The following is a 12,684-nucleotide window of genomic DNA, read 5'->3' on the forward strand; positions in this document are numbered from 1 at the left end:
GGTCTGTTATGATCCTTAGATCATTAGGGGTAAAGACCACACAGAGGAGGGTGGGTCCAGACCATGAAAAGGAAGGGATTGTAGGAGAAAGAATAGACCATGGAGTGGAAGGAAGAACCTTGGGAGGAGACTAGATTTATTCGTTCTCATTGCTTGATCCGAAGAGATAATATTCCGAGCTAATAAAGCCGGTCACCTAACATGGGTAACACATTAACACGTGGTAGATGCATACAACTAATGTAACCATGAAGATATGCATGAATGCTGCCAACCCCTTGCCTCAGCCGGTCCTGAGGGCAGCTGCTGCTCCTTAAGCACAGCCCCCTAATGGGCTTGGCTGGGCAGGCCCGCCCATATTGGACGGTAAGAACCGATACATTCCTTATGATTGCGTATAAACCAAATAAGAATCGATGGGTTCATTATTTGCCACTGGAAATTTTAAAAATCCCTGAATGTGCTATGACAAGTTGGGTTCTATATTTCTGAAATATGGTGAGATCGAGGTAGGGGAGCAAAGTGATTGAGGTGGGGAAGCGGAGTGACCGCTGGTGATGCCAGATTGGATGGAACAATGAGGTAGTGGTACTAGGGTTTCACTGGTTGGAGAGAGGGTTGCATATACAATGGCAACCAGCTGCGGTGCCAAGTAGTAACAACAGGTGACATGTCCTCCACAACCAACACCACAAAATCACTAATAAAACTAGAGTTAGAAGTTTGATTGGTCTTTCAAGTTCAGGGGAGAAAATATGGGTTTTTGCCAAAGTTTTATGCTCTGTGAAAGTAATAGGATTGCGTGGAAATTGTAGATTGATTAGGATTGCACAGGTGGGGCAGTACATATAGGCGGCAGCCCTTGAGGCAGTTTAAGGAAGGCCTACAATCAAGGGATGCCGGCCGGCCTGGGAGCCTAATCCTAACCAAGGCACGGCTGACTCAGCCGGCCTAATCCTGGCGTGACAGCCACGCCAGGTATACACACGCATACACAGCACATATATGTCTAACACCCCCCCGCAGTCTGATCGTCGGCTGGCTGGACGTTCAGGCTGGACCGGAACTCCGTGAAGACTGAAGAGGGCAAGCCCTTGGTGAAGATGTCGGCGTACTGGGAGGTCGTCGGGACATGCAAAACGCGGACTTCACCGGTGGCAACGCGCTCCCGAACGAAGTGTAGATCGATCTCCACATGTTTGGTGCGCTGGTGCTGAACGGGGTTGGAAGACATGTACATAGTGCTGATGTTGTCGCAGTAGACCAGAGCAGTGCGACGCAGAGGGGCGCGTAGCTCAGTGAGAAGCTGGCGCAGCCAGGTGACCTCAGCCACGGCGTTGGCAACTGCACGGTATTCGGCCTCGGCACTGGAGCGGGAGACTGCATTCTGACGCTTGGAAGACCAGGAGACCAAGTTATCGCCCAAGAAGACTGCATAACCGGAGGTGGATTTGCGGGTGTCCGGGCAGCCCGCCCAATCAGCATCAGAGTAGACCAGGAGCTCGGTCTGCACAGAGGGACGCAAGAGGAGGCCCAAGTTGAGTGTGCCACGCACATAGCGCAAGATGCGCTTCAGGGCCGCGAGATGTGAGTCTCGAGGGGCGTGCATGTGAAGACAGATCTGCTGGACAGCATAGGAGATGTCCGGGCGGGTGAAGGTCAGGTACTGAAGGGCGCCAGCCAAACTCCTGTAGTCATACGCATCCGCAGCAGAGAGGAGATCACCTGTACTGGCGGACAGCTTGGGGTTTGTGTCAACCGGTGTCTGACAAAGCTTGCAGTCAGCCATACCTGCACGATCCAGTATCTCCACCATGAACTGGCGCTGAGAGAGCAACATACCATCACCAGAGCGCTGAACACGCATCCCAAGGAAGTGGTGTAACTCGCCGAGGTCCTTCATCGAAAATTCCCGCTGCAGAGCCTCAATGGTGCGGCAGAGGAGGGTCGACGAGGATGCCGTCAGGACAATATCATCCACATATAGTAGGAGGTAAACTGTGTCGGGGCCACGGTGAAACACGAAGAGAGATGTGTCTGTCTGGGCCTCAACAAAGCCGAGCTGCTGCAGGTATGTGGAAAAGCGACTGTACCAGGCACGTGGAGCCTGCTTGAGGCCATAGAGGGAGCGATTCAGCTTGCAAACATATCCAGGGTGAGTTGAATCCTCGAAACCAGCTGGCTGTGCACAATAGACAGTCTCAGACAAAGTGCCATGGAGGAAGGCATTCTTCACATCAAGCTGATGGATAGGCCACTGACGAGAGAGAGCCAACGAGAGCACTGTGCGGCCGGTGGCGGGCTTCACAACTGGGCTGAAAGTCTCGGAGAAGTCAACCCCAGGGCGCTGTGTAAATCCACGAAGAACCCAACGCGTTTTATAGCGCTCCAGAGACCCGTCTGCATGGAACTTGTGCTTGAAGATTCACTTGCCAGTGACAACGTTGCTGCCTGAAGGTCGAGGAACGAGATCCCAAGTGTGGTTGGAGAGCAGAGCGTCATATTCTTCCTGCATGGCCTGGCGCCAGTTTGGGTCAGCAAGAGCCCCGCGATAAGTCCGAGGGACCGGCGAGAGAGACGATGAGTGGAACAAGGCAGGCTGCCGAAAGCCCAACTTGCCACGTGTCGTCATGGAGTGCTGGTTGCTGACGGGGCGGACCGGAACGGCACCGGGAGGCAGAGAGGCCGGTGCCGCCGGCTGTGTCGACGTCGGTGGTGGAGGCCGCGGGCGACGAAGGTAGACCAGCAGCGGACGGGGGGCGGCGGGCATCTCCTGGTGCACGGGACGGGGAGGTGCGGGCCCGGCTGGTGGCGCAATGGGCCCTGGCCAGGCGCTGCCCAGCCGGTTGCCAGGGGACGGCGCAGGAGCAGCGCTGCTCAGCCGGCCGCCGGATGGTGCTGCAGGAGCGGCCGGCCAGGCGCTGGGAGGCGGCGTAGGGGCATCCAGAGCGGCTGGTAGCGCTCCCGGGATGCTGGTGTCGGCTGGTGATGCCTCCGGGGACAGGGAGGCCGCCGAAGGAGCGCCTGGCAACGCTGGAGCACCGGCCGCACGTGGCTGTGCGGGGCCATCAACGCCAAAGGGGGAACCTGCAGGCAGGAGTGGAGGCACCAAGCCATAGGGCACCACATCGGGAAGCTCCAAAAAATCAAACTCATTAGTATTGACCGGCGAGGACTGCTGGAAGAAGGGAAACTGCGCTTCGTCAAACACCACGTGGCGAGAGACTATCACGCGGTTGGTGGAACGATCAAGGCAGCGGTATCCCTTATGATGAGTAGAGTAGCCAAGGAAAACACAGAGAGCGGAGCGAGGAGCTAGCTTGTGCGGTGCCGTGGCAGAGAGGTTTGGATAGCAGGCGCAACCGAAGACCCGCAGGTGACTGTATGTGGGTGCGGTGCCAAAAAGTGCCTGGTGCGGTGTAGACCCTTGTAGGGTTTTGGTCGGCAGGATATTTAGAAGATGGGTGGCAGTGTGCAAACCTTCCACCCAGTAGGCAGGCGGCATGCTGGCTTGGAAGAGGAGGGAGTGAACAACGTTGTTGATGCTCCGGATCATGCGCTCGGCACGACCATTTTGTGGCGAAGTGTGTGGGCAGGACATCCGCAGGTGCATCCCCTTGGAGAGGAAGAATGTGCGGGAGCTGGAGTTATCGAACTCGCGGCCGTTGTCGCATTGCACGGCCTTCACTGTGGCGCCAAACTGAGTACCCACAAGTGAGAAGAAATTAGTGAGAGTCGCAAAGGTGTCAGACTTGAGACGCAAAGGAAAGGTCCACAAATGATGCGAGCAATCATCAAGAACAACCAGATAGTACTTATAACCCGAAATACTAGGAATGGGAAATGTCCATAGGTCACAATGGATCAAATCAAAATTATTGAATGCGCGAGAGGACGAGGACTGAAATGGGAGGCGTACATGGCGACCTAGCTGACAAGCATGACAAGGGTTGTGGGCAGCTTTATTACAAAAAGGAACTGCAGATGCGACTCTAGATAAAACATCAAGACCAGGGTGCCCAAGACGACGATGCCACACGTCGGACGAGGAAGCAGCAGCCAAAGCGTGAGCGGCGGGGAACCGAAGAGGGTAGAGAGGACCGGAGCTATTGCACCTGACGATCACCCTCCGGGACACCAGATCCTTCACAGAGCAGCCAGCGGGATCAAACTCGATGGAACAGTTATTGTCAGAGGTAAACTGGCGAACAGATATCAAATTCTTAATAAGTTTAGGAGAAACTAAAACATTATTAAGAGATAGTGATCCTGGAAAACGAGCTGTACCAGTGGCAGTGACAGGGATCAAGGAACCATCACCGACAATAATGGATGAAAGAGAGGGATACCGCGGGGATGAAAAATGTGACAGAGTACCAGTGTCGGACGTCATGTGGGAGGAGGCACCTGAGTCGAGGTACCAGTCGTTCGCCTGCGGCTGGTTGAGCGTCATGGTGCTGAAAGTGGAGGCGAGGGACTGCTGATCCCACGAGGAGGGCAGGGCCGTGGGTGCGCCGTAGAACCCGGGGGGGGGGCCTGCTGCTGCGCCGGAGGCACCTGGGCGGCCCAGGCCTGCTGCTGGACAAGCCAGGCCTGCTGCTGCTGGGCGATGGCGGCCTGCTGTTGAGTGATGTACGCCTGGGGCAGGGGAGGGCCGCCTGGAGGAGGCGGGGTGGGACGAAGCGGTCCAGACCGCGCGGGCCCGGGACCGGGATACATCTGAATCGTCCCGGTCCAGGGGTTCCAGAGTGACGGCCAAGCACCTGGCGGGGTGTCGCCTGCGCCAGGGGGGCCAGAGGCTTTGGCGCCCTGGCTGGAGCCGGCGCCTTTGCCCTGGCCGCCTTTGCCGCGGCGTCCTTGGCCGCCGCGTTGGCGGCGATCCCGGCCACCTCCTTTGCCCCCCCCCCCCCGTTGTTGGTGCGGTTGCTGTGGGGAGGCGCAGGAGGCCGGGGTGGAGGATGGCCGGTGGTGGCCCCAAGAAGAGCATGGGGTGGCTCCGACGGCGGGGATGGCATGGTCATCTCCTCCAGAAGAAGGTCGTCGCGAGCCTCCAGGAAGGAGCGCAAGGGCCGGTTGCGACGAATGTCGCGACCGACGGCGTGGAACTGTTCGTTGAGGCCGCCGACGAGGGTGAGGACGAGTAGCTTGTCGGAGACGGGCGACCCGAGATCGCCGAGGTCGTCGGCCATGCCCTTCAGACGCTTGCAGTAGTCCGTGACGCTGAGGTCCCCTTGCTTGAAGTTGCGGAACTGGGCGTCGAGGAGGATGATGCGCGTCTCCTTATTTCCAAGGAACTGGGTCTCGATGGCGAGCCACGTGATGCGAGCTGTGGCGCCGTGGTCGCCACGTGCCATGACGATGTCGACGAGGTCCGTGGCGATGGTGCCGTAGAGCCACGAACGGACAACGCAGTCCATGCGGATCCAATCCGCATAGGGAACAGCCGGAGGGTCGCGGAGGACATGGTCCTGCAGCGAGTACTTGCTGACGGCGAGAAGAAACTGTTCACGCCAGCGGGAGTAGTTACCGGCGGAGTCGAGGACGACGAGGACGAGGCTGCGGATGTTCTGGACGGCGGCGGCTTGGGCATGGAGTTGGAGGAGGGCGGCAGCCTCATGCATTTGCAGGGCGCGGCGAGCGTCCAGGGTATCGTCGGCGTCGTTGTCGTCGTCGTTGGCCGCCTCATCGTCGTCGGAGGCCGGATCGGCCTCCTTGCGGGCCTTGGCAGCGAGGGCCAGGGACTCGCGAATGCGAGCCTCGGCGGCGTCGCGGTCCCGGGCGGCGGCGACGGCCTCCTCTTCGGCGGCTGCAGCGCGCGCCAGGGCGGCGTCACGCGCGGCCTTGCGCTGGGCGCGCGCATCGTCCGGGCGCTGGGCGTCGTCAGCGGCCTTGTTGGTGGCGCCGGTGGCCGCTGCGGAGGCGGAGGCATCGGCGGGCAGTGAGCCGGCCATGGGTCGCGCAAGGGCGCGGGGCGCGGAGATCGCGCAGGGAAGGCGCGTCGCGCAGAGGCGCGGGATCGGGCAGGCAGTGCCGGAAGGCGTGCTAAAGAGCGGAAGGAAAAGAATCGGGTGTAACCCGGACTCGTGATACCATGAAAGTAATAGGATTGCGTGGAAATTGTAGATTGATTAGGATTGCACAGGTGGGGCAGTACATATAGGCGGCAGCCCTTGAGGCAGTTTAAGGAAGGCCTACAATCAAGGGATGCCGGCCGGCCTGGGAGCCTAATCCTAACCAAGGCACGGCTGACTCAGCCGGCCTAATCCTGGCATGACAGCCACGCCAGGTATACACACGCATACACAGCACATATATGTCTAACACTCTGAAACACCAATACCTCAGTTGAGGCGTGTATCAGCACTGGATACGTATTCGATACGGATATGTCCCGGATATGCGACCAATACGTATCCATGTCATATCGGTAAAAGAAATAATCCAGGAAATTCGGATACTTGGGTTGATACATATCAGCCCACGAACAAGATACGGCCCAGCCTGTTGTAGCAATATAGCAGGCCCGCGGACATGCCCTGAACATGCCCACGATACGGCCAGTCGCTCCGTGCCCTAGCCGCACGCACGGGCGCAACGCCACGCGCGCCGGGCACACCGCAGCGGCACCGTCTCCACACCTGCAGCGGCCGGCGAAGACACGCCTGCAGCGACGCCACCTCCACGCCCACAGCAGTCGCCGAAGACACGCCAGCAGCGAGGCCGCCTCCACGCCCGCAGCGGCTAGACACACCCACAGCAAGGCCGCCTCCACGCCAGTAGCGACCGGCGAAGACACGCCCGTAGGGACTGGCGAAGAACACAGGCGACCGGTGACAGGCGATTGGCCTCCAGCAGCAAGTTGTTGGCGATTGGCGAAGGCAAGGTGAGTTCCTTTGCTCCGTGTTTCCTCCTCGTTCCTTTTTTTTCCCTTCCGATTTCTTCCCCTCCTAGGTTCTGAGATGTCAATTTGCAACCTTTGTTCCTTCCGACGCCCGACGGTGAAAAGATGGCGAGTTCTTCTGCAAGTGCAACCTCTACCGACATCAAGTCTCCAGTATGGGACCATGTCACCATTTTAGAGAGGCCTAAATCAGGTGGAGCCAATACTTAATGGAAATGCAAGTATTGTCCCTATGTCGGATTTAGTAGCTACACTAGAGTTGAAGCTCACTTGCTGCAGAAGTCGAACGAGGGGATTGGGAAGTGTCCGAAGGTGCAGAAGTCGAACAAGGGGATTAGGAAGTGTTCGATGAGATTCTTAGCCAGATGAGGGGAGAGATTCAAAGGTGCAAAGATTTAGTAGAAAGATCAAAGCAAACCGTGTCCTTGCCTAAGGGTTCGGGTTCTTCATGCAACAGCAATAAGAAGACAAGAGGGGACATGCATCTACATTGGAGAAAGCTTGGGCAATTGGAGGACCGCAAACACTTGGATGCTATAATTGCTACATCATTTTATTTTGGAGGTATGCATTGCAGTTCATTGATCATTATCAATCATAAAATTTGCAATTATAAGTGTTACATGCTGGTGCTAATTCTGATTTTTAATTGATTTGCATGGCTATCTTTCAATTTTGCAAGAAATCCATATTTTCAAGAAGCAATTTCCTTTGCTTGCAGCCGCAACTTGGCGGGTTATAAAATGCATGGGTACAACAAACTTAAAACTACACTTCTAAAGCAAGAAAGGGGTCACATTGAGATGCTATTCAAGAGTACAAGGAGCGCATGGCCGGAGAAGGGAGCGACGATTTGTGCTGATGGATGGTCAGATCCATAGAGGCGACACTCATCAATTTTGTTGCCATTTCTGAGATGGCACCTATGTTCTTGAGGACTGATAATTGTGAGGAAGAGGTGAAGACAAAAGAATACATTGCTGAGAAGTTGAAGTCTATTATTGAAGAAGTGGGTCAACAAAATGTCGTACAAGTCATCACGGACAATGCTACAAATTGCAAAGGTGCGTATAGAAGCTGAATATGAGCTAGACACCATGTGTTGTGCATACTCTCAATCTTGCTTTGAAAAGTATTTGTGAGCCTAAACTCCCAAAGAATGAAAAAGAGGAATTTGTTTGGAAACAACTTGAATTTATACATGATATTAAAACTGATGCTCAAATCATCAAGAATTTTATAATGAACCATGGCATACGGCTTTCAATGTTCAATGAGTTTAGCCATTTGAAATTACTAGCTATTGCTAAAACACAATTTGCATCAATTGTGTGTATGTTGAAACAAATGGGAGGTAAAAATGTCTCTTAAGCAAATGGTAATTAGTGAGGCGTGGGACATCTACAAAGATAATGCTACATCAACTATTGTCCATGACAAGGTACTTAATAAGGTGTGCTGAAGGAATGTGGAGTATGTTCTTAAGATTACTACTCCTATCTATGAGATGATACGTGTGACGGACACCGACACACCATGTCTTCACTTAATTTATGATATGCGGGATTCTATGATTAAAAAAGTGAAGAAAGAGATATATGAATAGAAAGGGAAGCAACCAGATGAAGAAAGAGATATATTAGTTGTTAGGTGGACAAAAGGCAATAATCCACTTCATTGTTTGACTCATTCACTCAACCCAAGGTACTTGCTATCTATGAAGCATTTTACATGTTGTCTACGAGGCATTTTACTTGTTGTCTTGCTTATGCTTATGTTTACTTGTTATTGTTCATATTGTAGATATTATAGCATACAATGGATACAAGGAAGTGTTGGCTGTGTACCTCTGCACAAGGACAAAGAGGTATCAAAAATGATGATGACATGCTTCAAGAAGTACTTTCGCACACCAGAAGAATTGTCTCAAGTGAAAGAAGAATACACAAAGTTCTCAAGTTGTTTCGAAGAATTCAACGATCCTAATACTATTCATGATAGATGGTTTGTTTCTCCCATGACTTGTGAACAAATCATGGACAGTAAGTTCCTCTATTGATGAATTTGGCCATCAAATTGGTTAGCCAACCAGCCTCACCTTCTTGCCGTGAGAGAAATTGGAGTACTTATAGTTTTTTTATCCACAGTGTCAAAAGAAATGTCTTAACTCCAGAGCGTGCTAAGATTTGGTCTATGTGCACTCAAATCTGAGATATCTCTCAAGAAGGATTGATACATACAAGAAAAGGGAATCAAGGATGTGGGATGTGGGAGGAGATTCTTTTGAATCTCTAAGTGGTTTAGGGATTCTTGAAGTGGCTGACTTTTCCCTTGATGAGCCTAAGTTGCAAGCCGTGTCTTTTGGAGATGTAGAGGTTGCTGTTAGAGAGAATGAAGCAAATGATGATGAAGAAGAAGATTGGTGGAGGATGAACTTGCAAGCTGCATTATCATTTCCTAAATTTGAAACTATTATGTTATTGTTATGCAATAGAACTTTAAGTAGGACCTAAACTGTGAACTGATGAACTCTATCTCTATGGCTTATTGTTGTGAACTGCTATGTCAATTTCAATATATGTGAACTGCTATGTTGTGAATTGCATATGTGCAGTAGCTATGTGCTAATTGATATGCTAAATATATGTGAACTGCTATGTTGTGAATTGCATATGTGCAGTAGCTATGTGCTAATTGATATACTATCTGATTCAATAAGGAGCCTGGCTGGAACTGGAAGGGGAAGGAACTCCTCTAAGGTGATGTAATACATTATTTAATCTGTTTTTCCCCAAGTTTCTAAACTATGCACTCGTAGTTTGTAATTGTAACCATCTTTTACATTTTTATTTAGCCTTGATTGTTGTCTACTTGGATCATTGGATTAGCTGTTGAAAAAGAGAAAAGAAACGTCACAAGAACAAGGTAATTTGTTCATGCTATTATAGTTTATATGCACTATATTACCTTTTTTTTAAATAGTAAAACATATCCGCTTATCATGGTTTTTGGGAAAATGGGGTTTTTGGAAAATGGTGTATTCGCGTATCGGTATCGACCCGATACCAATACACGTATCCGTATTGCTACATAGGTTTTATGACATTTTATGTAGTATATGACATGTTTTAGATCCGGTATACGAATTAGTTACTAATCTGTTGATTCAAAAGCTTAATATGTTGATGAAAAGTACGCTCCATCAGGCAAATGATGCGGACTAGAGAGGATGGCTACAATTATTTTTTCTTAGAATGAAATGAGAATGGTGGCAGGCTACCTTTCTACCAAGGGTCATCTAGCGAACGTTTGAGATGGACCTTTTCACTCCTTCCCTGCTCCCTTGCCCTCTCGGTGTCCTTGCTGCTTCCTCTTCACCTCCTTGCCCTTTCGGTGCCCCTTCCTCTCCTTGCTCCTCACTGGTGGTTGCTCCAGCCCCAGCAGCCACTGTCTAGTCTACACTCCCTCTTGAGCCGGTCCCTTCCCCCTCGCCAACGCTGGTTCCTTTGTCTCCTTTGTCACCGTTGGCCTACCCTTTCCTTCCAGTGGGTAGGTCTAAGGCTCTTCCTTGGCAAGATTCCAGTCTGTCTTCTCCCAGGTCATGCATCTCGCGTCTGCATGCTCCTGTGCCACCATGCTATCGTGACGTTGTGGCCTCTTGAGCCTCGACGCCTTTCTCTCTGATCGTTCCGCCTGCTTTTGCTCTGTCTGGCGTCGTTGTTTCTTGGCGACCTACGGTGCGTTCTGAGTTACACCAATCTCCCTCGTTGAGGCTTGGTCCAGACGCCGAAGGCTAGCAAGTGGGGGAAGGTCGGCGGGAACGACGGCAACATCTTCGGCCTTCGCGTCGGCCACACGGTTCCGTCTCCGCTGATCTCAGAAGGAGGTGCTTCAATTGTTTCTCGACGTCCCATTGCGCTACTCAGTGCCGAATTGGCCCTTACTGCTTTTGTTGCAAAGCGGTGGAGCATCGTTCTTACAACTGCCCTGGATGACGCTCTGGCTCGAGGCCTGCTTTGGTGCCTGCTTCCTTGAAGGGTTCTCGTCGGGAGGTTTCTTCGCAGCCCTCGGTTTGGCACCGGCTGTCTCCTCCGATCTCTCTAGTCTTGGCAGCTATGGTTCACTCCTCAGGTGATGCTGGTTCTGCTGCTACTAGAAAACCTTCGACTTCACGTTCTTCTGGTGGTGGGAGCTCACGTCGTCGTAGGCGGTGTTCCTCCTCTAGCACTGCAACTCTGGTCCTGCCTCTCCGCCCTGCTGCAAAGGGTCGATGTCCCCGTGACCTTTCTCCGGCGCTTCCCTCGTCTGCAACCCTTGCTTCTTTGCCTGAGGTAAGGTTTTGTGTCCTGGACAGATCAGAGTGTATTGCTCGTGCTGAGTAGGACCTTCGTCGTGATGTGTTCGTCTCGAGAGGTGGTGGCTAAGATTGCGAATAAGTTCAACTTTGATGATGATGCTTTGTCCATTCATCGTTCTCAGCCAGAAGATTATATGTTTTTCCTCCTAGATGAGTCGTCGGTTGAGATCGTACTCAATTGTGGGATGTCTGTCCGCAAGCCGTTCTTCAGGTTGATCTTCAAGAGGTGGTCTAGGCAGGCTCACTCTTCCGGCAGCTCTCTGCGTTTCTTGGTCGAGTTTGAGCTCCATGGCATTCCGGCGCATGCCTAGGACTTGGCAACGGCGGAACAACTCCTTAGTCCGTTCTGCTGGATCCAACGCCTTCATTCGACGGTGGCACATTCGGACCTCTCTTCATTCTACCTCTCGACTTGATGCTCACAGTAGGAGTCCTTCCCGCCGACTATTGATTCGGCCATTGTTGAGCCGCCGGTTCCTATGGTCGATGATGGTTCGCTAGTGAAGAGGGTCCTGATCTACACCGTTGACATCTTCATAAAAGATTGTCGTGCTTGGGGGTGCTCCTCCATCGAATGACGATGGCAATGGTGATGATCGGTGTCGCTGTTGTTTCTTAAATTCGTCATTGGGTTCTTCGCCACGCGGTGGTTCTCTAGTTGGCTACGTCGTCGGTGGTGGTGTTGCCGGTCATCTCTGTGCTGTCCAGGCTGGGCCTCCTCCCGGGAGCAACCACATGGCGGCCATGCTGACGGCTGAGGAACCGATGCGTCTGTTGAAGACTCTTGGCGTTGGGCCACCGCTAGGGAATGTCCAAGGCGCTGTGCTGGCTTTTCTGAGAATGATTCCTGCATTGATGCCGATCCGATTGACATGGCTTCCCTTAAGATCGTGTCCTCTCCAGCCGCAGGGGAGGTTTCGTTATGTGTGGAGCCCGTGGAAGATCTCGATGCTCCACCTGCCCCCTTGTCGGCGCTTTCTGAGTTGGCTTTGCATGGTGCTGTTTCGGTTGGGCTCTCAACGGATGGTTCGGATCCTTTTGTTGGGCTTGGCCAGGATGTTGGGCTCCATTGTGTTGGGCCGTCCACCGTACCGGTTGCTCTTGGACCATCTGTGGAGGATACGAATCCTGCCCCGATGACTCCTGGCGCACCTGACCCTTGTGATGTTGTTCCAGCATTGATTGTTTCTTCAGATGACAGTGGTCGTGCTACTCCGATCCGTGCCAAGCCATTGCTGGTTTACTCAAGGCATCGTCGTCGGCCTGTTTCGCTTGTCTCTCTAGGGGACGCCATTTCCCCTCCCTCGTGGAGCACTTCTGCCAAGATGGGTTCGCATTCTTTCATCTCCATGATCTCCAAACCGGTGGATTCCCTATTGCCGCAGCCTGTTCTCCATAAGAGAAGAAAGGAATATCTCTGGGCTCG

The 12,684-nt window shown here is 52.7% G+C and overlaps 1 protein-coding gene across 3 annotated transcripts in view; it reads right to left on the minus strand.

The window, feature by feature from the left end:
* The window catches only part of LOC133890169 (myosin-6-like), a 50,373-nt gene that overhangs the window by 16,785 nt on the left and 20,904 nt on the right, over positions 1–12,684 (minus strand). The gene's annotated exons all lie outside the window — the stretch shown is intronic.

The sequence above is a fragment of the Phragmites australis genome, chromosome 14 (genome assembly GCF_958298935.1).
Source record: "Phragmites australis chromosome 14, lpPhrAust1.1, whole genome shotgun sequence".
Lineage (NCBI taxonomy): Eukaryota > Viridiplantae > Streptophyta > Magnoliopsida > Poales > Poaceae > Phragmites > Phragmites australis.